Genomic DNA, 25253 nt, shown 5'->3' on the forward strand with positions numbered 1-25253 from the left:
CCTATGGTAGATAAGCCTTGGGTTTGGGGAGTAACAGGTGCAGAGATCTACTTGTCTTGTGGCCACCCAAGGCCATTCTTCTGTCTCTAAGTCCCAGAATAAATCCACCAACGCTGACAAACTAAATTTGTCTGCCTCCTCTTTGGCTTCTTGTCTCCTTTAGAATTTAGGGGTCACTTTGCTTATATGACTCTTTCATGGAACATCAGATGATAATTGTCATCCACGGCTTGAGGTCATTTCTTTCCATTTCTAAAACATTATATTTTGTAGTACATACAAATACTTTAATTCCAGTTCCTTTAATTCCTAGCTTCCTTTAATTCCAGATACATTGATTTCCCAGTCATTGTGGCAAAACTTTAAAATTAATATATTCACAAATTCTCATAATAAAATACCATCCTCATTACTTAAAATATACTAAAATGTGTATTTTCCCCAAATCATTTGTTTTTGTCACTCCTGGAGTTTGTTTGTACTTATGCACAGTGGAATATTTTGTTCTTAGCCAAAAGGAAAAAGGAGTCACCTTGTGACAACGCTGGTCATGGGACAAACATGATCGTCACCTTTGTCCACCTGGTTAATGGTTTCCAACTCAATCATTCATCACCCTTTCATAAATCGAAACCCCACCTTTTGTTATTTTCATGTTAGTTTTTATGTATTTTGCTCATAAATCTTAAGTCAGAAAAATTACCTGTTATTTTTTGTTTTTCACTCTAAAGTTAAATCTGCCTTAAATGAAACAGCCGAGACAAATAAGGAGGAAGAAAAGGAGAAACTGTTACATTTGAATGGATTGTGCTTCTTCTGCTTCACCCTCTCTTACTGTATTCCATGAATGTGAACTCAGAAGCAAAAGAGTCAGGGGAATGAGAATGTTGACTTGATATTTACCAACTTTGCTCAAAACATATTTATAAGATGCTCATGTACTTCCTTGGCTTTCACCATAAGAAAATATGAGAAGCTGGGAACCACTATGGAGACATGATTAGGAAAGTGAGCCCTCAGCATTAACTACCTGAGCAAGGTACAATTGGCCCAACCATTTATGTTCCCCTTAAGGCACTTGTCACATTCTGCCTTAAATTATAGTTATAGTTATGCATTTTTCTGTTCTATTTGATAAATTCTCTGAGGGCAGGATGCTGCCTAGTACATAACAAATAGTAATATTTGTAGAATAAATGGAATATTTTAACCACTTTTGCATACTCCCCACAACAATAAGCTCACCCAGAAGCCTATTCAACAAACACATTGATTGAGTGCTCTAGCATGCACCTACTCTGTGCGATTGGGAATTATTTCAAAAATAAGCTCTTTCCAGGTTTCTCCTTCCTAGTAGCAAGCAGAGTGAATTCAACTGGAACTTAAATTGGAGTAAACTGTTCAGATATGAATTCATATCTCTGCTTTGCATGTTTAGTGTTTGAGAGTACAGCTAGAGTCTATCTTTAGTTAATGGCTCTTAAGGAATTTATTTGCAAGTAATTGCAATATTTATCACATTTTTAGTGTGTCAGAGCTAGGGACACCAAAATTTTCTTTTACCTCTTAAATCTGTTTTTTACATATTTATTACCCAGTGAACTGAGAAAAGGCTTTCAAAGTGCTAATATCTATCCTATCTCTTTGTCTGGTTTTTCCCTTCAGTGTTCATTCACAAGTAATAGTAGCTATCATTTACTCAGACTCTGCTATAAACTGGGTGCTTTATGCACTTGTGTTTAATTTTTTACAGCCTCACAAATTAAAGATTATAATGCTTGTTTTTCAGATGAGAATTAATTTACATAATCTTCATAACCTTTCAAGGTGTATTAGCCAGAGTTCTCCAGAGAAACAGAGTCCAACAGGATGGATACATATCTATATATCTATTTTAAATATACGTCAATTAAAAAAATTTCACCAAATTGAGTTTCAAATATCTGATTGGCTTTTATTAGCAATTCATGAACTGGGCAGCATCCAGTCTACAAAGCAGAAAGAAACTCTGATGAGCTAAACAGAGTGGGTGAGTTTTATGGGCAGAAAAAGAAGAGAAAAGCAGAAATAAAGAACAAATAGACGGTTGGTCATTTCAAGGTTACTTTTCTTCTACAGATGTAAGCAAAATCTTGTTGGCCTAATTGGATTTCACTGTTATCTCTCTTCTGATTTCTCACAAGGTCAAATGTTGCAAGTAAATAACGCGAGTTTTGGTTTGGTTATGTGACACTAGTATGAGTGACTCCATTTTGGACCTGCTGTCTGTCTGTTTGTTTGTTTGTTTGCTTTTTGCAGTTTAAGAGAGAGAAAAAAGAGAAAGAGAGAGAAAGGTATTGGCTTATATGATTGTGGAGGCCTGGCAACTCCAAAATCTTCAGAGTAGGTAGGCGGGCTGCAGGCCCAGGGAAAAGGTGCAAGTCAATGGCTGTTTGCTGCCAGAATTCCTTCTTGCTTAGGGGAAGTCAGCATTTTTCTACTAAGGTCTTCAGCTGATTGGATGAAAATCATACACATTATTAACAGTAATCAGCTTTCCTCAAAGTCTACTGATTTCATTGTTAATCTCATCTAAAAAACACTTTCACTGAAACATCTAGACTAATGTTTGTCCAAATATCTGGATACCATGTCCTAGACAAGTTGACACAAAAAACTTACCATTATACAAGGTAAATATTATGATCCCATGTTACAGATGAACACAGTAAGGCTCACAGATAGTAAGTAATTTGGACAATATAGTGTATTATGAGGTATTTGGACTTTATCAAAGGGACTTCTGTTGTCCAAAGCCCAGGTGTCTGTCACTATGTATGCTGTCTCTATGTATGCTGTCTCTCAAATTAATGGTTTTTCAACTGAGCAGAAATATGTTCTCCCAGGGCCAAACTCATGCTAAAAGAAGCATCTACTTGTCCTAACAGTATTGTATAGGTCTAATTTATCCACCGATATACATTTTGCCAAGGATGATGATCTAATCTAATGAAGTAGGCACCTGTCATGATAAACATCTCTCTACCCAAGAGGCAGTGACATAAGTAAGGGAGTCATTCTGTCCTTCACAGTCTCTGGAAACTTTTTGATCCTTTCCATTCCTGATACCAACCCTTGAACTTAGGACCCTACTACTTCTTACCTAGAACATATATTACAGCATTTCATGTCTCTAGTTTTCACTTTATATTCCTAAATTCTGCATTTTTTCAAGCCGCCACCGGGCTCCCCTTCTCCCCTTCTTCCGTGCCTCTCAATTATCCACGGAATAAAGCTGAAGTCGTGCTAAGCATTAAAGATTATTTCCAGATGAGCTTCAACTACCTTTCCGGCCACTGTTTTCACCTTTCACTAAGAACAATACACTCAGATTAAACTTGTCCCCGACAGGGTGCATGGATTCATATGCTGTTTGATTTTTTTTTTTTTTTTTTTGCCACTTATGCCTTCGTGTTCACCTTTCCTCTTTTTCGCTTCTCAACGAAGTTTTCATGAACAACCCAACCCAGCTACTCTCCTTCCCCAGATCACTGAAGAGCATAGTCGTTAGGTATTACGAGACCTCTATTTATGTACCCTCCTTATCTGTTAGAGAGAGGGCTGGCATCAGTGCCTAAAAAGGAGCCCCAAAGCCAAATGCTATCGGCCCCCTATTACCGGAGGATGCCCTGTATCCCGCACATCCACTCTGCCAGTGCAAGTGTTCAATAAATGCTTAATACATTCATTGATGAATGACCCAGAGAGAAAAACTGCAGTTTGTGGGACAAGGACGAAGTGGCCTCTCAGAGATGCGGGAGTGCTGGCTCTCCTCCACCCTCCCCGCCTCCTTCAAGCCACGGTTCCCGCCTACCCCTCACTCCTACTTGAGGAAAGGGCAGACATTGCGCATGCCCCGTATCCAAGGCCGCCTCCGGGAGCACCGCCCATGCCGCTCCGATCCCTCCCGGTGCTCGGGTACGCGCGCTCGCTCCCGCAGAGCGTGCCCTGCGTGCGGGTGCCCGCCGAGCCCGCCGGGCGCTGGATCTCCGAGTGCCCCGGCCGGGGCCTGAGGTGCGGGCACAGGGCAAGGCGGCGGACGGCTGCGTCGCCCGAGGCCAGGAGGAGCGCGGGCGGTGAGTGAGGGCGCCGCGGGCGAGCGGGTCGGCGCCTCCGCGCGTGCGCAGCGCGGGACCGCCCGGGCAGGGGCGCGCGCCCGGCGGCCGGCCGGAGGGGCCGAGCGAAGGGAGGAGAGGCCGGGCCGGTGGCCGCAGGGCGGCCTCGGACCCACGGGTCCAGGGGATCCCATATCCGTCCCCCGGGCTCGAGAAGCGCTGGCCGCGCGGGCTGGCTTTTCGAGGGGGGTCCCAGTGGGGCGCGTCGGGCCCGCGCGGGGGTCTTGGTGCCCGGGGTGGAGAGGCAGGGCCGCCTCATCCGAAAGACCGCGGGGTGGGGCGCACGAGCCCGCCTGGCCGTGCGGACGCCCGCGGGGTGCGCGACCCCGGAGGTGGCGGAGGTCCAGGCAGGGGGCGCGGTCGGGAAGCCTCGGCGCCTAGCAGGTGGAGGGGGCCGCGCCCCTCTCCCGGGGAGGCGCGCGGTGGGAAGCAGAGCAAACTTCCCCTAAGTAACTTTCCTGAGGCGCTGTCGGCGGGGCGCGGCGAGCGGGGTCCGGGGGGGACTCCGGGGACCGACGCTCCGGGTTTGCGCGGCCTCAGGCACCGCGGGAACCCAGCGAGTGGCGGCGGGCGATGTCGGGGGCGGCTTCCTCCTGAGGCTGCACTCGTCTTCCGAGTTCTGAGTGGCATCCGTGGCCGATTTGTTCTAAAAATAGACGTAGAAGTTTGGTGTTCGGGAAGAAGGATGTTTGCTCTCTTGGGAAGAAAAGGCTTTTACCTCCTGGCCTTTTCAAAGAAAGTATTGTTCGGGCCTGCTGGGATCCCTATTTATCAAGCAACCCATTGTCCTGTGTGTGTGCCTGGTGAAAGCAAGCTAATTCTATTATTAGTCCTCAAAAGACCAAGGGAGATCACGGTGCTTTTTCTTTTTTAAATATTCCCCGCCACCTCGCCAAATCCTGTAATACAGTTTCCCCAAACTTGGCTGCACAGAGGAGTCGCTGGGGAGTTTTAAAACTCTTCATGCCCAATCGCACACCAGACCAATTAACACAGTGTATTTTTTAAAGATCCCCAGGTGATCGCGCAGCCGAGTTTGGAAACACTGGTTTAATGTAAAAAAGTCAAGACTTTAGTTTCACATAGTAGTAGCATTCAGTTTGTAATCGGTGAGATGAAACTCAAATTCATTTTCCTAGACAGGAACTCACAAAGAGGGGTTTGTTTCCCACCAGGGAGGGAGGGAAGCGACTTTAATGGTTCAAACTTTGTGAACTATAATGTGACTCTAGAACTCAAAACAATTGTTTTAAGTGTTGTTTTGAATTTCTGTTGGGGTTACTAAGCCCGCTTTCACTGACTCCCTGCCCAGCCAAGGGCTTTCCCCTTCTTTTAACCCTACCTCAGTCCCCCACTCAACCCCCCGCCAGATCCCCTGTTTTAACTTTAACCTCGGGGAGGATCTTCTTCCCCCATAGGTTACAGGCTTTAAAGGGTTACTGCGGGTTCCCATAGCAACGAGTCCTCCAGGGGAAGTAGGCGGGTCCTCTTACCGTTGGGTTTCTCAATAGGACTCTTCCTTTTCGGAAGAATTTTTGAATCACCCTTTTTCATTTCTTGGCCTCAGCGCAGGTAAGGGTGAGCTTATGCAGTTCCAAGATTTTCTTTCTAAGATACTTACAGATTATTAATGCCGTTGTATGGGATGCTAACTACTAGCAGCCATGTTCTTTCTTAATTTCTCATTCTTTCCCAATCCTTGCACTGGTAACTTGTTTAACAAACTTCCAAAATGAAGTGGAAACAATGTTTTCTTTTTCTTTTTTAGCACGTTTTCTTGGAGGTGCACATGCCTAAGAATTGTATGCACTATTTCTCTAAAGCCCTAAGTTATATCTTATATTTAAAAATTTAAAAAGTGAAATATAACTCCACATCTGTGCGGAAAAACTTTTGATAATTTGTGGCAAAAATGCCATGATTAGCTTTTAAGTTGTTTTGTTCCTAGAAAGTACTCTGCCAACATTCTTTACAAAATGTTAAACTGCTTGTAATATTATACTTTAACAAAGGAAAGGCACAATTAGTCTCCACATTCTCCTACTTCCCTGCCCAAACATCCCTGCCCAAACACATGCATCCAAAGATCAATTTGAAAAAATGTTCATTTTTTTTTTAATGCTCAAAACAGGTATGCTATAGACATCTAATTCCATTTTGCCTTGCAAGGAACTGTTAAAACTCTTCTGAATAAAATAGTACAGAAATAGGTCATTTACGTATTTGTTTTTAATGGTGTTTTTTTAAAAATATTTTAAACTTTGCTTTATAAGTTATCAGACTTTACTCAATTCCAAAATGCCTTTAGGATTCCAATGATTTTTGAGTTTGTGTTGGGAGTTGAAATGGTTTTCTCTTACTAAAATCTATTTTATGTGCTGTTTAAATTTCTGTTAACTGAGCTATCAAGCAAATCCTGTAAGGTGAATTTTTCCCATTTACTGTGAGAAAGGAATACTGGTGGAAACCCCTATCATGTGATGGACCTTGTAGTTCCGGCAGTGATGCTGGGCTGCTAAAATAATAATCTCTCACCTAATCTTCCCTTCTTTTATCACACATTTAAAAATTACCTTTAAGCCTTTTCAATTTAGCATCTCTTTCAGCATAGTTGTCCAGTCTCAAATTCCTTGAAGGTGTGCATTAATGTACATTTATCGACATGTCCTTTGTTTATTCAAATTAAGCAAATACAGTTGAGAATTTGTTGCTTTGTTTCTTTTACAAAATTAAATAAAGTATTTCCTGTTGGCAGACATTTTGGGAATCACTGAAAAAAATTAAGAAAGTAAAAATCATCATCATATCATCTAGAAAGAAACAACTGGTAAATTAGATGATGTGCTTCCATTTTACCCTTTTTGTTTGTCTGCATAGACATACTTTTAAACAAAATTGGCTTTTAATTTTATCTGTAGTTTTAAATATTGCACTTTTATTTAATAGGAAGTAAATATTAGAGACGTTTCCCATTCTGTAAACCCTTTGAAAATAAGATTTCTAATGATGAATACACCCAAGTTTATTGAACTAGTTTTCTGTTGCTTTACATATTATTTTTAGTTTTAGTGGCTTGAGAATACAGTATTAAACTCTTTGGTTGCCAATCCTAGCATGCCACTTCCAAAGTGACCTTAATTACCTCTTTAATCGCATTTCTTTGGAATAAGGGTCATGGTGCCTGCACCATAGAGTTTTGGTGAGATGGAATGAACTAAGTAGAGGAAGCCCAGCAGGGTCGACCAAATGATGTAGGCTCAGTAAGTAAGAGTGGACACACAGGTGGAGCTGAGAAAAATGCCCATCTGAAAGTTTAAGTATTTTGGATTTACTCAGATTAGATTTATAGCAGTAGAAATCCTGGGGCAGAGGTGAACTCTTTTATGACTCTTGTGGCTTTTTGCCAAATTGCTTATGCCATAACATTCCCTTACAGAGTGTATGGTCTACCTGTAGTGTGTCAGCACTCCAGTGTTCATCATCTTTCCTGATTTTTCTATAAAAATATGATCTTTTAATTTATTTTTTGGTAACTATTGAAATTGATCATCTGTTTTTTTTCTTTTGTTTTCCTTTTTGGGAGCTCTCTCTTCTGGTACTTTGCCTACTTTACTTTTAAGTGGTGATTTAAAAAAAATGAAATACCTGTTTTATCTAAAGAAGATTGCACCTTTATCATGTTTTTAGTTTTTTTTTTTTTTCCTTCTCCACAGGCCATTATTTTTTTCACTTTTTGGCGTTTTTCAACCAATAAAATATTTTTATTTCTATATAAACAGGTCTCTACCTTGTCGTTTATGATTTTTTCCTTGTATTTGTTCATGCTTGGAAAGCCCAGAAAGACCCTGCAAATGGCCCCAGTGAAAAACTCAGGAGAAGCAGTAAGCAATCAAAAGTGGACAGGGAGGAAGACTAAGGCGATGAGGAAGACCACTCATTTTACAATAAGGCTTTTAGACTTTAAAACTGTATGCATGTATTAAATTTAATAATCTTTATCTGAAAGGTGAGATAAATGAAACAACATTTTGGAAATATGTTAGATGTTTTTACATTTAATTCTACAATTGTACATGGATATGAAGTGCTCCTATACTGCTGCTGCCTCCTCTTCCTTTTCCCTAGTTAGCGAGTTCTACCACCATTTGTTAAATAGTTCCTCCTTTCTTCTTTGCTTTGTGGTCTTTATTGTTTTTTAAGATCTTGACTAACTTTGAGGTCTGCTTCAGTTTTAGGTCTAGCTCATCTGTGTGTTGATCCTCTAGTCTTAATCAATGCCACATCTTTTTAATCATAGATTTAGAATACTTAGAAATACCTGGCAGAGCAAGTCACACTATCCTTTTAACATTACAATTCTATGCACCTGTCCTTTCAGATAAAGATTATTGTATTTAATACATGCACAGTTTTAAAAGTCTAGGAGGCTTATTGTAAAATACATGGTCTTTCATCTGCCTCTTCTTCCCCCCATCCCTTACTCTCCCTCCCCAGTGGCAGCTACTTTGGATTGTTTACTGTTTCTCCTACGTTTTTCACTGGGGCCATTTGTAGGGTCTTCTTGGGCTGGTCAGAGAGTGGTCTTCCAGTAGTTTTGCACTGAGGAAAGAGTGTAGGTTCCAGTGTTCATGGAGGAATCTGGCTGGGGTTTCAGCATTCTCTGTGTAGAGTCACGTTGGAGAAGGTTCACCATGCAGACTTACCTATTTACCTACTCTTCCAAGAACAAATCTCTAGTCTTGCTGGGTTCTAGGGTTGTCTGCCAATGGTCTACAGTGAGGAGGTGGTGGAGAAGGCATCTCGGAATTTTGGAGCTTCTCATGCAGCTTTTACTGACCTTATTTTAACCTGTCACCCTTTTACCCTCAGTCTTTGAGTAGACTGGAGTGAGTACTTCTCGGCTTTTCTCACTGTTGGTATAGCATTCCTTCTCTCAAGTTGGCTGAGACAGTTGCCACTTGTCCATCTGTTTTCCACTTTCATGATTTGTAGTTTCCATTACAGTTCTTTAAGTCCTTGGGTCTCTATGTCTTCTAGAAAGATCTCTTACTGTCACTTAAGTGGGGTTTAGTGAAAGGGTGTAATTGGATATGTGTGTTAAATTTGCCATCTTAATCTGGAAGGCTCGGAAGATGAATCCTTAGAACTAAAAAAATACCGGATCATGTTGCATTTTGTTTCGTTGGCAAGGACTGCCATCTGTGATCAGTGTTTCTTTTAAGGGTCATGAAAGATTATTCATGACCTTTTATCTCTCAGCAGAGTTGTTTTCTTCATCTGAGTCCTAGTGTTTCCTGTTAGAGTTCTTCTTAGGTATTTGTTTTTGTTACTTTGTGATGGGCTCTTCACATTGGCTGTTGGTAATCTAAGATGGTGGTTGATTTTGGTGTATTTATTTTATAGCTGGCACTTATGCTAAAAGCTTTGCAGTTTATTTTTGTATGTTCCCAAGTTATATGAGTGGCAGATAATGACACTGTTATCTACTTTTAGATAGTTATAATTTTATTTTGGTTCTGTGGCAGTTTGCACTAGATTTAGCATTCTGTAATGTTATAACATGTTTCTGGAACATTATCGAATAGTAATGGTGATAATGTACAAACTTTTGTTGTTCTTTATTTTAATAAGGAAAAGAATAGTAGAATATTGGCTTTTGGTTTATCATAGTTCTTCATCAGGACGAAGAAAATCTATCCTTTCATTTCCAAGTTGCCTAGAGGTAATTTTATGTTTTTAAGACATGGGAATTGAATATTAGCAAGTGATCATTAGCATCTGCAGTTTATCTACTGGTATTTCTAAAGAGTCTACTGATTTGAGTCCCAAATATTAAATCGGATCAAAATTTTCCTTATGGATGGTTCTTTAGAAAAACAAATTGAATGCATGGGAAGAATGAAGTATAACATATTCAATGCATGAGCATATTGTCTTGGTTGGGGTGGTATAGGAGATGTCACTAGGGATTTTTCACAAGCAGATGTTCCAAGTTATATCTGACACTCAAGTCACGTCTTTACCTGTTGGCAGTATTTGATGTAATTTGTTATTCCTCCTTTCTTAATATTCTTCCTTCATTTGATTCTTGAGGACACCACACACTGTTGCCTTCCCTTTTATACCGCTGGCCTTCTGGTTTCTTTTCAGTTGTTTTTAAATTTGTGCTGGTTTTCTCTTCTCACCAGCCTGTGGATTTAGAATGTGCCAAGGCTCAGTTTTCGCCAGCCTGTTGTCACAAATAGTCACAGGGCTTTAATAAAATACTGTGTAGCTACTTAAGACTCCTAAATGTGTATTTCCACCTCAGACGTCTCCAACTACTTCTTTGACTTCTTAACGTGAATATGTGAAAGACGCTTCAGCCTAAATATGGCAAGAACAAAATTTCTGATCTTTCTCTGCAAACCTGCTCCATCTGCAGCCTGCCCCATTTTATTAGGTTGGTGCAAAAGTAATTGTGGTTTTTTGCATTAATGGCAAATTACTTTTGCACCAACCTAGTGGGTGTTAGCTCCATTTTTTTTCATGTTATTTAAGCAAAAAAGAAAAAGAAAAAAAAAAGAACATGGAATCCTCTTGACTCTTCTCTTTCTCTCCAACTCTATTTCCAGGTTGTCAGCAAATCCTGCTGTTCTATCTTCAAAATGTATCCAGAATCAGTTTAACTACTTTTCCCATCCGTACTACCAGCATTTTGTCCAAGTCTCCTGCATTTCTTGCCTGGAGTATTGCCGTGGCCTCCTAACAGATCACTGGTCTCCTTTTCCTTCCCTGGCTTCTCTTTAATTTTCCATCCGCTTAACATCAGAGTGATCTTTTAAAAACATAAGTCAAATTATGCTTAAAACCCTCCAGTGGCTTCCATGTCACTCAGAATAAAGGCCAGTTTTCTTACAATGATTCATAAAACCCTACATGATCTGGGCCGGGCATGGTGGTTCATGCCTGTAATCCCAGCACTTTGGTAGGCTGGGGCGGGCAGATCACTTGAGGTCAGCAGTTGAAGACCAGCCCGGCCAACATGGTGAAACCTCATGTCTACTAAAAATACAAAAATTAGCCAGACGTGATGGCATGCACCTGTAATTCCAGCTACTTGGGAGGCTGAGGCAGGAGAATCTCTTGAACCTGGAAGGCGGAGGTTGCAGTGAGCCAAGATTGTGCCATTGCACTTCAGCCTGGGGGACAGAGTGAGAGTCTGTCTAAAAATAAATAAATAAATAAAAATTAAATAGCCCTACATGATCTGATTCTCACTAACTGACCTCTTCTCCCGCTTGTCTCCCACTCAGCACTTTCCATTCTAGCCTTCCTTACCTCCTTGCTAATCCTTGAACGTGGCAGGCACATTTCCATTTTAGGTCTTAGGACTGGGCTTTTTCCTCTGCCTATAATATTTTATCCTACCCCCCCCCCAGCTCCCAGATATATTCATGGTCAACTCCCTCACCTCTTTCAGGTCTTCACTAAAATAGCATTTTGTCTGTGCGATTACTCTAGTTATAATTGCAATCTGCATCCTGTATGTCTCTTGCAGTGCTCTGCATTTTATTTTTCCGTTGCATCTGTTAACCTTCTAAGTTACTATTTATTTGTCTATTTTGTGAATTGCCTCTCTTTCCTACCTCTGCTAGACTATAAATTCCTTGAGGGCAAGTATGTTTATTAATGTGTCCCAAGTGCCTAGCACATAGAAGATGCTCAGTAAATATTTTTTGAATGAATGTAGTCTGCCCTCTCCAATTTTTTTTTCACTGAATTTCCCATAAAGCAACATATGCATAGTGTTCTAGCATTTGTGGATCTAACGTTGACTTATCCCACCAGCAAGGGAGAAGTTCAAGAACATTTATAATTTATAATGGAGATAATAATTCAGAGAGTGGTTATGAGAATTAAATAGGGTGCTCTCTGTAAAGTACTAAACTGTACTAATGGATAGGACCAGGTCACTTAACTGACAAAAAAGCCGGGCCAGGTGCCCTGATTCACATCTTCTGAATGATGTGAATTGTATTCTAGAATCTTCTCTCTTTATATTTCAGTTTTTAATCAAGAGTAGGCGTGGCATCACCTGGGAGCTTTTCAAAACATACCTCGGTTCCCTGGTAAATATCAGTGATATACTGTTACTATATTTTGTTCTTTAACCAGTCTGCAAATATTTGTCCCTTAATGTGGGCGATAACCATTTGCTCTTCCCTTTTTAATGCCTTCTTGCTGTTTGGGACATCTTTCATGGCCCTTTCTAGTCTTTTTTCCTATGAGGTTCTTGCTGAAATAACTTCTAAGGTGATTTTGAAATCCTCAAGAGCCACTTGGATGCATGTAATTGAACCTTTTACTAAATCCACAAAATCAAAGGATCTCAGTCCTTTACCTTCAGTTTCCAGACAAGAGAATGTTGTAGTCATCCCTACAGCAATCGTTATAGCAGTCATTTTATTTTATTGCTTTTAAAATACCTGATTTTTATTTTTTCATATGAATTATATTAAATAATTATTATGCCGCCTTTAGTCCTCACACAAATCTGAGAAGTGGATGAGCACTGTATTTGATCTCTTGGACACTTCCCATTATTTTCCATGGCTCCTCATGTCTCAGACCCTTGAAGTATTTGCATTCTTTTCTTTTCCTTTTTTTCTAATTGTATTTTATTTTAACTTGCAGGATACATGTGCAGGACATGAAGGTTTGTTACATAGGTAAATGTGTGCCATGGTGGTTTGCTGCACTTACCAACCAGTCGTTTTAAAGTTTTGCTTATTGTGTTTCTAGGCTCCTTTTGTGTCCTTCAAATCCGAGAATATCTCAAAAACATCTGACTCCCTTTCCTTCTCTTTCTTAATAGAGCAAGAAACATTTGTAGATTTTTACTGTTGCAATTTACTGTGCAAGCAAGTGCTGTGATTTGCAAGAAAAAAAAGATGATTATTTTAGAGATAGTTTATGCAACTGAGGAATACGCAATAAATAAAAACCATGATGTATGTGTCTTTAGAAATGGATAAGCCCAATAGCTGTTACCTATACACAAAAATGTGAAAATTTTCTTCAACTCTACTGTCAAAATAATTCAAAATATACCTAGCTCCTTGTGTATATTTGATCTCTCCTTAATTTTTCTATGATGCTATATAAGTAAGAGCATTCCCCATATTTAACTAGGTGTAAACATTTTAGCGGTGATCACCATACACATTGGAAATAAAATTTCACAAGTTCCATTGCTTTGAATGCATCTATTCTACCTGATAAATTTCCCTTGCCTTTGCAACTCTGATTAGATCTACTGTTTGTTGTCATGAAGACTCATTCTTTTGAAAATAGTACTGTTACAAATTCATTTTATATTGAACGCTAAATATTCAGTGCTATTGGCCAAGGCTGAATGGAAAAAATTGACCTACGTATCTTTCTGATGATAAATCACATTGCCCTCAGTTTAGGCCATTAATGGACAGCCCAGTTGGAAAACACATCTTGTTTAAAGTTCTACACCTGCTTTGGAGACTCTTGTAAGTATTTGTTGCCTTTGTGAGAGTTTTTGTCTTTTAATGCCACCTAATTTCTTCTACTGATCTGTTTTTTTTTGAAAGTGGCGGTCTTGCCTACCCATCACCAGCAAACATACTCTATAGTGAGGGACTAATTTTGGCCCTCTGCTATTATGTTGTACTTTAGGTCTCTGTGGATAGAGAAGGACTTCTAATGTAGACTGCCACCTATTTTCATACCTTCGTTCATGGAGAATGTAGCAAAAAGTCAAATATAATAAAGTCCATCTACTTTGTTTTGTTTTGTTTGTTTTTTTTGAGATGGAGTGTGGCTCTGTCACCCAGGCTGGAGTGCAGTGGCAACATCTCAGCTCACTGCAAACTCTGTCTCCCGGGTTCACGCCTTTCTCCCACCTCAGCCTCCCGAGTAGCTGGGACTACAGGCACCCGCCCAGCTAATTTTGTTTTTGTATTTTTAGTAGAGAAGGGGTTTCACCGTGTTAGCCAGGATGGTCTCGATATCCTGACCTTGTGATCCGCCTGCCTTAGCCTCCCAAAGTGCTGGGATTACAGGCTTGAGCCACCGCACCTGGCCAAAGTCCATCTACAAATTTAATGTGTTGTTGGAGAATGATCTATATTCCTAGAAAACCTGGAAATTGGTAAAATTCTTAATTGAGGTTATATCAGGTGACTTTTCCCAAAATAAATCTTAATTTTCAATAGAAAAAAATGGTGAGAAGCTACAAAAGTCCCTCCTTCTGCTCAGGATGCAGGTTCAGGCTACAGGGAACTGTTGGTAGCATTCTCTTGCACAGCATCTCCCCCCTCCACCACTTAGACACCAGTGTTGGTGGAGGTGCATTCCAGAGTGCTCTCTCTCTCCCCCTGTGGTTTTTTTGTTCACCATCTTTTGTGGCCTTGGGAGACAGGATGAATAAGTGCTTGAAGCTGGAGCTCATCTGTTGGAGAGTGGGCTGTTACTGAAAGTGGTCAACAGTGGAGGGAGCGTGCACATGTGCAGTCACTTTTGATCCCTATGCAGTCGCAGTCAGTCTCTCATGGTGGACTTCCTTACCCTTCCCCAAGATGATTTCAGCACCTACTTAATAAATGCTGTATAATTTATTTATTTAAATTAGTAGATTGTCTAGTTAATTTAATACCATTCAATAAGTATTTCTGTGGGATCAGCTCACACGTACTTGAAATGTTTTATTACTTTATTAGCTACTTTCTCTTATCAGTGATCTCCCCAAAATGTCAGAATCAGTTCTGAACTCTTAGCTAGCAAGTATCTCCTAGCATATACTCAAAATCATCACCAGGCAGTGATGGATTTGACTAGGTGGGTGTGGGTTAGGGATGTCAATATATAATGGTGTTTGGGTTGGCTTATAGGAAAATGAGATGCTCAAGATAAGGACAACCTATATTTTGATTTTACAGTGTTTCTATAGTATTATATAGTTACTGAGTATGAAGTAGTTGTGAGGATCAGAATCCTACTAAAATGTACAACCTCTTAAAATTTTTTTAAGAGTGAAGATGGGAAAGTGTTTGGATACTAGCTCTAGTAAAAGACTAGACCCTTGAACAACTTGAGCATAAAGAGGCACTGATGCCTGCCCCCACTCTGCCAGCCTCCCACCCCGCACAGTTGAAAATCCATGTGTAATTTTTGACTCACAAAAACTTAACTAATAGATTACTGTTGACCAGAAGCTTTATCGAGAACATAAACAGTCAATAAACACATATTTTGTATGTCATATATATTATATACTACATTCTTACAATAAACTAGGGAAAATAATATGTTATGAAAATCATAAGGAAGTGAAAATACATTTATAGAAATGTACTGTATTCATCAATATTGTAAGTTTACATCATCTGTTTACAAGATGAATCATCTGTCTGAAATGGTGGGTGACCACAGCTACAGACCTCAATCTACAGTACATATCAAGCAATTCAACTTTTTTCTTGTAGTGTCTTTTCTATGCTTCTTGGAAGCACTTCCAGCATCACTAATGGCACTTTGTATGGGTCTCATGGTGTTATTCCTGGTTTACTGTATTGCACTAAACATGATGAGAAATACGCAAGAACCACCAGAGATCACATTTTACTGCCATAAGCAATTTATTGGGGAGAGAAAGTGCTCATGCTGAGATGATTAGCATCATATGGCATTTTAGGCAGATACTGGCAACACTTGAGTTCACCACAGGAGTAACAGGAGATGGCTATGAAATTATTACAGTAGAATAGTATGTACTACAGTTAATTTTATGCCTTTATGATTTAATACTGCATTTTTACATTTGTTTACATTTCTGTGGACTGGGAATGGCACTATATACAGTCAGTATGTGTTTGTATGCATAAATTTTGGTAACTCTCATAGATACGTGTATGTTTTATGGTAGTAAATGAAAATAGACTCACAGCTACATGTTTTATCCATTAATGAAATACAAAACTTAAAAAAATTTCAATATATCTAGGCTGTGCAGTTTATCTGTTCTTTTTTGAATTGTTACACAAATCTCCAACTAATTTTCCAATATAGTTATTGAAAAAAATCTAGATATAAGTGGACCAGAGCAGTTCAAACCCATAGCGTTCAAGAGTTACCGTATTTTTAAATAAAATGTTATTGCTGGTAGATTAAGTATTTCTTTTGGACTTTTACAAAGTCCTAACCTAAACTTTATTTCCAACAAACTGTTTTCTTCTATTTAGTATATAGGAAGATTTTGATATTGTATGGTATCAAATGCCATACTCTGTAGATACAATATTAAAATGGCACTGTAGGAAGAGTCATATTCTGCCTCATATATCTCTCTTTAAATGAAAGAAAAAAGTTAACAAATTGTCTTAAATATTGGCAGCCATGCTTGCTTTAGAACACCAAAGATTGCTACCCCCAATTCTCCTAAGGAAATATGATGTAGGAGAAAGCAGATTTTCAGAGAGAGATGTTTGTTTTCTTGCTGGTTTATGTGAAGTTTGTAGGGATACTTGTCTACCTCAAAGCTCATTTACAATTTTTTTCTTAATGTCTTCAAAGAGGATGTCAATTAGTATGATCTTGCACCCTATATTCGTGAATTTTCTGAGGTTGGGGTATTGACGAGATGCCAAACAGTGCCATTAAACAGATGGAATATTAGCTCTTTGACTGTTCTTAATTTTTTATTTTTTTTGAGGCGGAGTTTCACTTTTGTTGCCCAGGCTGTATGCAGTGGCATGATCTCGGCTCACTGCAACCTCCACCTCCCTGGTTCAAGTGATTCTCCTGCTTCAGCGTCCCGAGTAGCTGGGATTACAGGTGCCCGCCACCACGCCTAGCTAATTTTTTGTATTTTTAGTAGAGATAGTGTTTTGTCATATTAGCCAGGCTGGTCTCGAACTCCTGACCTCAGGTGATCTGCCTGCCTTGGCCTCCCAAAATGCTGGTATTACAGGTGTGAGCCACCGCTCTTAATTTTTGTGGCAGAGATTGTCTCTTGTATCCTTCATTCTGTCTACAATGTGCAAAAATATATTTTGGTGTGAATGGTTGAGATTTGTGCTCTGAGAATTAGTTACTGTTTTCTAGGAGAATGAAAGGGAAAAAGCAGGTACGTGTAAAAAGTTGGCCCTGATCTTGTATATAGTTCATTAAGAATTTTTTTTGTTAATAGCTGTATGAGTCCGTTCTAACACTGCTGTAAAGCAGTTACCTAAGACTGTTTAATTTATAAAGAAAAGAGTTTTAATTGGCTCGCGGTTCTGCAGGCTCTACAGGAAGCATGGCTGGGGAGGCCTCAGGAAACTTAGAATCATGGCAGAAGGTAAAGGGAAAGCAAGCACATCTTCACGTGGTGGCAGGAGAGAGCAAGCAAAGGGGCAAGTGCTATGCACTTTCAAACAACCAGATCTCATGAGAACTCACTATCAAGGGGGAAATCCACCCCTACGATCCAGTCACCTCCCACCAGGTCCCTCCCCCAACATTGGGGATTACAATTCATCATGAAATGTGGGTGGGGACACAAATCCAAACCATATCAAAAGCCTCTAGAGGCTTACGATTATGCTTACGATAAAATCCAAACTTCTTATGAAGCTGGGCATTAGCGGTTCTCATACTTTTTGGTTTTGGGACCCTTTTATACTCTTAATTATTTTCAAAAGCCCAGAAAACTTGTTTATAGGGGTCATATCTATTAATATACTGTTGTCAAAATTAAAGAAAAAAATTAAGTGTTTATTTAAAAATAATTGTTTTCATTGAAGCATATGAAGAAAATCTGGCCTCATACAGATGTATAGCTGGAAAAGAATATTTTAATAGCATTTTCAGATGATTGTGGATATTTTATACCTCACCAAAACTTCATAAGTAGTAGTTTCTTAAAGGTTAATTGCTGTGTGGAATCTAAAACCGTATCAGTGAATGTTTTGTACTCTTGTTATACTTTAAATCCATTGGTCGACCATTGTACTTTGGATCTTTTACCAATGCATGATTTTGTATTGTAATTGCATTCTTATTAGAAAAGGTTGGTTCACTGAGTTATGCAAATCTTTCAAGTGTTGACACATTTCATTATACAGTATCAGAAATCATGTTCATTTAATATCACTGCTCTTATCAGAACAGTCTTTTGAGTATTGGGAAGCTGTCAGGCTCATGGTGGTGTAATCAAGGTTTCCAAATTCTAATTTTTGCTTGAAGCCTTGAATTTTATTATCAGCAATAAATACTGTCAGTTTTCCTTGCAGTGACAGGCTCACTTCATTCATTTTTGAGAAAATGTCTGCCAAATACCTTAGTCTGAATAAGCATACTTTGGTTCTTCTGTCAAGTAACAATGGCATTTCAAGAAAAAAGCTGCTGGTTTGACTTGTAACACAAATAGTTGTACACGTGTTTTTTCTCAAGGAAACCATTCTATTTCAATTTCACCAGAAATGCTTTGCGCATACTTCCCGATTTCATGACGTAGAATATTTTAAAAGTGTTTACTCAACAGCTGAAGTTTAATAAAATTAATAATTTTTACTATTGCATCTCCCAGAGATTCCCCATGAAACAATACATTGATTATAGCAAAGGGGAATGCACAATAGCTATTTTGCATTTACCCAGGCCGTTTTACTGCTGTGCCTAAATCCCGCATCATTCAGGTGTGGGTGAGGAGGACTGCGGAAAAGTAAGGTGACTTTACTGCTCCTTTGGCACTGTTCACTTTTGCTCAGTCACTGGAGTGACCTTCAGATGGCTTAGAAACCAGCAGCATCAGTAGTAAGAAAAGTTACAGAGCCAGACTATGGAGCAATTTTTATGTTTTGTAGTTCCTGGAGAAACTCTTGCCTTTTCTGTTAGGAGCAAATGATCCCTTCCATGGTGTCATTTGTTCTGCATCACCACTAGCAGATGTTACTGGGAGGTTGCAGAGAGATTTGGTCACTTGTTCTACTTAGATACTTTCTTAACCAGTGCAAGTCAGAACTGCTTAAAAGGCTTCATACTTTTAAGTCATATACACATTGAACAACAGGCACACATGGAATGAATTTACCTCACCCTGCCTTCTAAGAAATATACTTTTATGGCCAGTGAATTCGTTATTGAAAAATTCGAGCAGATTTATTTTATGTGTTTATATATGTATGTATGTATGTATGTATTTATTTATTTATTTTGGCCAACACAAAACTCAAAACTATGACTTTACATTTTCAACACTCTTAATGGTTTTTAAAATCATTGCTGGTGGTAAAGATTCCATAAACACACCGGCCCAGCAAGATACTTTCCAGTTTTGGCCAAAAATAAGTTATTCCACTACTGATACCATAATTTCCATTTATTATTACTCCTTTTTTTTTTTTTTTGAGACGGAGTCTTTTTCTGTAGCCCAGGGTGGAGTGCAATGGTGTTATCTGTGCTCACTGCAACCTCTGCCTCCCAGGCTCAAGCTATTCTCCTGCCTCAGCCTCCCAAGTAGCTGGGATTACAGGCACGTGCCACCACACCTGGCTAATTTTTGTATTTGTAGTAGAGACGGGGATTCACCATGTTGGCCAGGCTGGTCTTGAACTCCTGACCTCAGATGATCCACCCGGCTAGGCCTCCCAAAGTGCTAGGATTACAGGCGTGAGCCACTGCACCCGGCCTGTTACTTCAACGTTGTAAGGGAATTTATAGATGGAAGTGGAGAATTGTTTGTTTTTTGTAAAAAAGTCAAACACCTGATTACTTGTCTGATTCTTCTTAGTGAAGTGAGACAGAGACTCATGCATGTAAGCAGTATACTTTTCTACTTGTGCTTTTGCTCTGCAGTAATCTGAAATGAGACATCGCCCATCTTAGAATTGTGGTTTATTTGCAGGGGAGGCATGCATTTTCCTACTGCCCTATACACACAAGCCCATTTTATTACATTGTTTGAAGACTGGGTGTGTCTAATGTAGTGGAAATTCATCGATTCAATGTTAAGTACAGATGAAACACATTTCAGGACCACATTAGAGAGTCTTTTTAATTATCCTTTTTTTTGGATTATTCATATGACTGCTTTCCTGTTTTCACGTGAATTGCTGAGAATTTATCATCCTTTCCAGTTCATTAAATCATTAAAATTCTTTACTAGCACTATAAATAAATACGCCAGGCCATGAGTTGAGGCCGGTTGATAAAGGCAGCTTTGTCCTGGTAACAGTTCTTGTTCCTGGTTAACCCACACTTCTCTGTGAATATCTGTATTACATTAAATTTTAGACTTTTAATGTAGTAAAGCCTTACTCTAAGCATGTAGGGACTTGCTTTAAGTTGAGCTTTGGTGTTTACAGTTGGATTAGCTGTGAGATTAATGTAGTAGTATAATACTGCATTTGTGCTTAGACATGTTCAGGAGAGCCCCAGGACACATTTGATAGGTATTCAGATTCTTTGCCACTCTACCTAGTCTAAGCTTGCATCTCAGTCAACTAGAAACACTGTAGACCTTAGTTTCAGACCATTTTGGTCTAGGACCAGTTGCACTCCACAAGTGTGATCTAGAGTTCTAATTGGACTTGGAAGTGTTGGGCTTTAACCTCCTCTTGTGTAACCACTGAAAGCCAGGTGCGTGGGCATGGCACTGTTGCAGATATGGAGATGCAGACCTCAGAGAAAGCACACTTTAATCAGGCAACATAAGGCAAGACAGAATGTGAGAAAGTACTGCAGTTGGGCATGATGAGTCTGGAAGCACCAGGAAACCTTCCTTGCTGAGGTATCCTTTGGACTGCATCTTGAAGGATGGGTGGGTAGGCTTTTTATACGTAGGGTTGTACAGAAGAAAGGGCAGTGAGGATGGCAGGAAGCAATGAACCCATTTGTAGTGTGGGAATAGTCTGGTTTGCAGGTTGGGTGAATGAAGAGGATGAGTCAAAAGATCTAATTGTGAATTGAGCCAGGTCATGGAGATCCAAAATGCATTGCAAGCCATGCATCCTCTCACTGGGAAAGGTGAGACGGAATTTCTTCTCTTCTTCCGGGGTGGATGCTTGTTTGCACTCCTCTGGTACGTGAGAGAGACCTTCCTCAATTTAGATGATAGTCCCTTAGGGAAGAGCATTATAGAGTAAAGATTTGACCACATGCCTCTTTTTGTCTCATTTTTGATGCTATATTTTAAATTTTACAAGAGGGTGTTACTTCAGTCAAATACTGACATCACCCAGGTCTCCTATACGGAACTCTTAGTAGAAATTATGACTTCTCCACAGATGATAAGTAAAATCTTTATGCAGAGAGACCTGACTCAGATGTAAATTGTGATCACTATTTTCAGGGATTGTCCTTCCTTGGTCTGGTTCCAGTCATCATCACCTTGGATCTTGTATGAGTTCATATCTCTGTTAACTATGGTGGAGTGATTGCTTCTCTATGTGTTATTTATTTATTTTTTTTAAATAAGGTACTGACAGTTGATTTGCCACTCTTTGAAGATGTATTTTGACTTTAATGTTTTTAATCTGTTTATTATGGTTAAAGTTCCTATGTATTATAAATGCTGTCCTCCCTATTGTTATGTGATGCAGAGACTGGAGAAACTCAAATTTAAGAACATGATTTCATGAATAGTCCCCACTTTAAGTGAGACTTATTTTAGCATTATTTCATGAGCAATTAGATTATTTTACTCTAAATCTCTGGGCAGTTCAAGTACTGACCTACTTATATAGTAACTCTTAATTAAAAAAATAATTATTTTTATTTTAGAGAATATTATTAGGGAATTGAATTTTTTTTGAAATACTCTATTTTCTTAGTTCTAATACATGTGATCAAGCTAGGTATAGAACCTCAATTTTTATTCTGATTATAATAGCATGAGAGCTTGAAGCAACAAAGAAATGCTTTATCAGTGTCGAATTATTATTTCCTGCAGCAAATGGTGGTAGTTTGTGAATGTTACTTGGTGTTATTATATTTAAGGTTATACCAACATTTAAAGTATACTGTGCCTTTCTATTGTGTGCTTCACAACAGTTGATGGGGATTGTATACTTTTAAGCTAATTAAAAGTAGCATAAAACGGCCAGGCGCGGTGGCTCACGCCTGTAATTCCAGTACTTCGGAAGGCCTAGGCGGGTGGATCACATGAGGTCGGGAGTTGATCACATGAGGTCAGGAGTTCGAGACCAGCCTGACCAACATGGCGAAACCCCGTCTCTACTAAAAATACAAACTTAGCCGGGTGTGGTGGTGCAGGCCTGTAATCTCAGGTATTTGGGAAGTTGAGGCAGGAGAATTGCTTGAACCCGGGAGGCGGAGGTTGCAGTGAGCTGAGATTGTGCCATTGCACTCCAGCCTGGGCAACAAGAGCAAAACCCCCTCTCAAAAAAAAAAAGTAGCATAAAATGTATCTTTTAATTTGGTTCTAGAAGAGCTTTTACTTTGAGCTTTTGCCAGAAACTGGTTTCTGTAATAATGCTCTGTCACAGCCTTCTCATTCTACTTGAATTTTTTGTTAGGGAATATTATTGTTATTTATTTTAGAAATGTATGTGCCTTTTTTCATTTTTATTTGGTGGTATCTACTCGAGAGAAGGTATGTTAGAAATTGAGTGTGAAGCTACTTTGTAACTTCATGGATGTTTATGTTTTCCCACAGCAAGATTTCTCAGATTTCACTCAGCATAGCAGGCCTCTTAATGTTAGATCTTGTATTGTTTGCCCAAAATAACTATATTTCATTCTGGTCGCATACATTGTAAAACAAAGGAAAGCATTTCATTAAATAGTGATTAATTGAGACCTTGTGGATATGTGTATAGTGATTGTCAAAATGTGAAATTGTAACTGGTCTTTTCTATGTGGTTTTGCAAAAAAAACAAAACAAAACAAAAAAAACAACAAAATAAGTTTTTTCTGGCCTTGCCTTTCCCAACCTGTCCTGTTCATTTTACGGTGAGCGCAATTTAAAATCTAAGATAATTGATATCATTCAGATGTTTTGGTGTTGATGGTGGGGAGGCAGTAAATTGAAGGACAGGAGAGCAGTGTTTATTTCTAAGCACTGAGTGACTAAAGGTATAGAACTTAGTTGTGGATGTTGGGGAAATTTGGCTGTGATACTTGGAACCTCACTAATAATCAGGACTGATGTGGAATATCTGGTGGTTTGGGAGTTGTCTGGATTCTTTCTTCCCATCCCATGTGTTCTTGGAAAAGGTGTTTTTCCCAAATAGAACAAGATACTCTTTTGTTAACATGTGAGAGAAGCTTTGGACTTTGATAATCTGATTGAGGAGATGTTCTTGGTGACTATCTTTCAAATATCAGAAAAAAAAAAAAAACTATTACTAGCCAAAGTAAAACATATCTTTGGAAACACTTTTCTTTTTCTTTGACCGAAACATATTATTTTCTTCTTCTGTTACTTAAAGCCAACAAATGACCTGGAGAAAGCCACAGCAATGGTTGGGTGAGGTGGTTCCATTCCAGCATTCCGAGTAGGATTGAAGTCCTTTGTTGGAACAGCCCCATTCAGGCCTTTTTGAAAGGGACCTCCTGAGCCTTGATTTTACTTTTCTTTGGATAGACTATTTTCAAGTACCTGGTAGAAAGTCATATATATACTGGGATCATTGTATTATGATAATGTTTCTCTCTCTTAGGCAAACATTTTAATATGGATTCTATTTGTTTGAAAGTAAGCAGTATGTTCTAATGAGTCATTTAGCTCCATATTTAACCTATGTATAAAGTAGTTGTAAGTTAATAAATCTTGAATTGATTGATAAAATATCTTTAGCAAATATTACCCAGAGAGTTACAGGCTTATACTGATCAGTTTTATGTACATTTTATGTACAATTGTGTGGCATGAGAAAATACTAGAAATGTGTTGTATTAATGCTGGAACTCTTACCAGTCCTGGCAATGCAAATTCTCATTTTGAGATTTCCATGTAGATATTCTACCATATCAGTGGTTGTCATAGTAGCAGTCTCAATTGAGAATTGTGATTATAGACTTTATCAAATAACTGCTTGATGAAAGCTCAATTATTCTGATGTCGTTCAGCCAGAATTCTGAGCCATCATCTTGCCTGGTTAAGGAAATAATTAAGCAACCTAAAAAAAATATTTCTTTCTTTCTGTTGAATTGTACAAATTTTACCGTATTTCACTGACTGTAGGGTGCCATCAGGTGTAAGACATGCCATTGCTTTATGTACCACTAAGAAAGGAAAAAAAAAGCCTAATAGTTACACTCATGAGATGGCATCAATTAAAAGACACAAACCAGTTTCAGAGATGTTAAAGTGGCGAGGGTGGGGGAGGCACAAGGAATCTACAATCCATAAAATATGGCACTTACATATATACACATAGAGTTTAAGGAATCTACAATCCATGAAATATGTCACTTACATATATACACATAGAGTTTTAGTTGGGTATTGGTCATAATCATATTAAAATGTAAAGAAAATTATATTAAATAAATCACTATTTCTGGCAAATATTATACAGATTTTTTAAATCCTAGAAACCTATAATTGGAAAAGATAGGCGATCATGTAGTCAATACACCTGAGGAAATGTACCATGAGATCATCTAGAGCAGAGCTGTCTAACCTTTTGGCTTCCCTGGGCCATGTTGGAAGAATTGTCTTGAGCCACACATAAAGTGTGCTAACACTAATGACAGCCCATGAGCTAAAAAAATCGCAGAAAAAAAAAAAAAATCTCATAATGTTTTAAGAAAGGTTACGAATTTGTTTGAGGCTGCATTCAAAGCCATCGTAGGCCTCTTGCAGGGCCGCAGGTTGGACAAACTTGATCTAGAGTATGTAAAACTTAGCAATTGATTGCCTTTTTTTATTGAAGTATCTTCAACTTTACAAAAGAAATTATAATATTCCTTTAAATAGCCATCTTCAGAGTATCTCCTGGTAAACTTTATATACCCCTTTTCACGATCACAATGTATGGAAGAGAATAATTTGGGATTTAGATGAGTAGTTTAGTATTCCAAACAAGGTGCACACTGAGACACAGTGTGTTATGTAAGAGCTATAATCGTCAAATGTCA

The 25253-nt window shown here is 39.0% G+C and overlaps 1 protein-coding gene across 3 annotated transcripts in view; it reads left to right on the forward strand.

The window, feature by feature from the left end:
* The first annotated feature begins 3990 nt into the window (after positions 1 to 3990).
* BTBD3 (BTB domain containing 3) overlaps positions 3991 to 25253 on the forward strand; it is a 35824-nt gene continuing 14561 nt past the window's right edge. The window contains exon 1 of one of the 3 annotated variants that reach the window (XM_009233301.4): positions 3991 to 4115. The gene's annotated coding sequence lies outside the window, so the exon portion shown is untranslated. 3 annotated transcript variants of the gene reach the window in all.

This window comes from Pongo abelii, chromosome 21 (assembly GCF_028885655.2).
Source record: "Pongo abelii isolate AG06213 chromosome 21, NHGRI_mPonAbe1-v2.0_pri, whole genome shotgun sequence".
NCBI lineage: Eukaryota > Metazoa > Chordata > Mammalia > Primates > Hominidae > Pongo > Pongo abelii.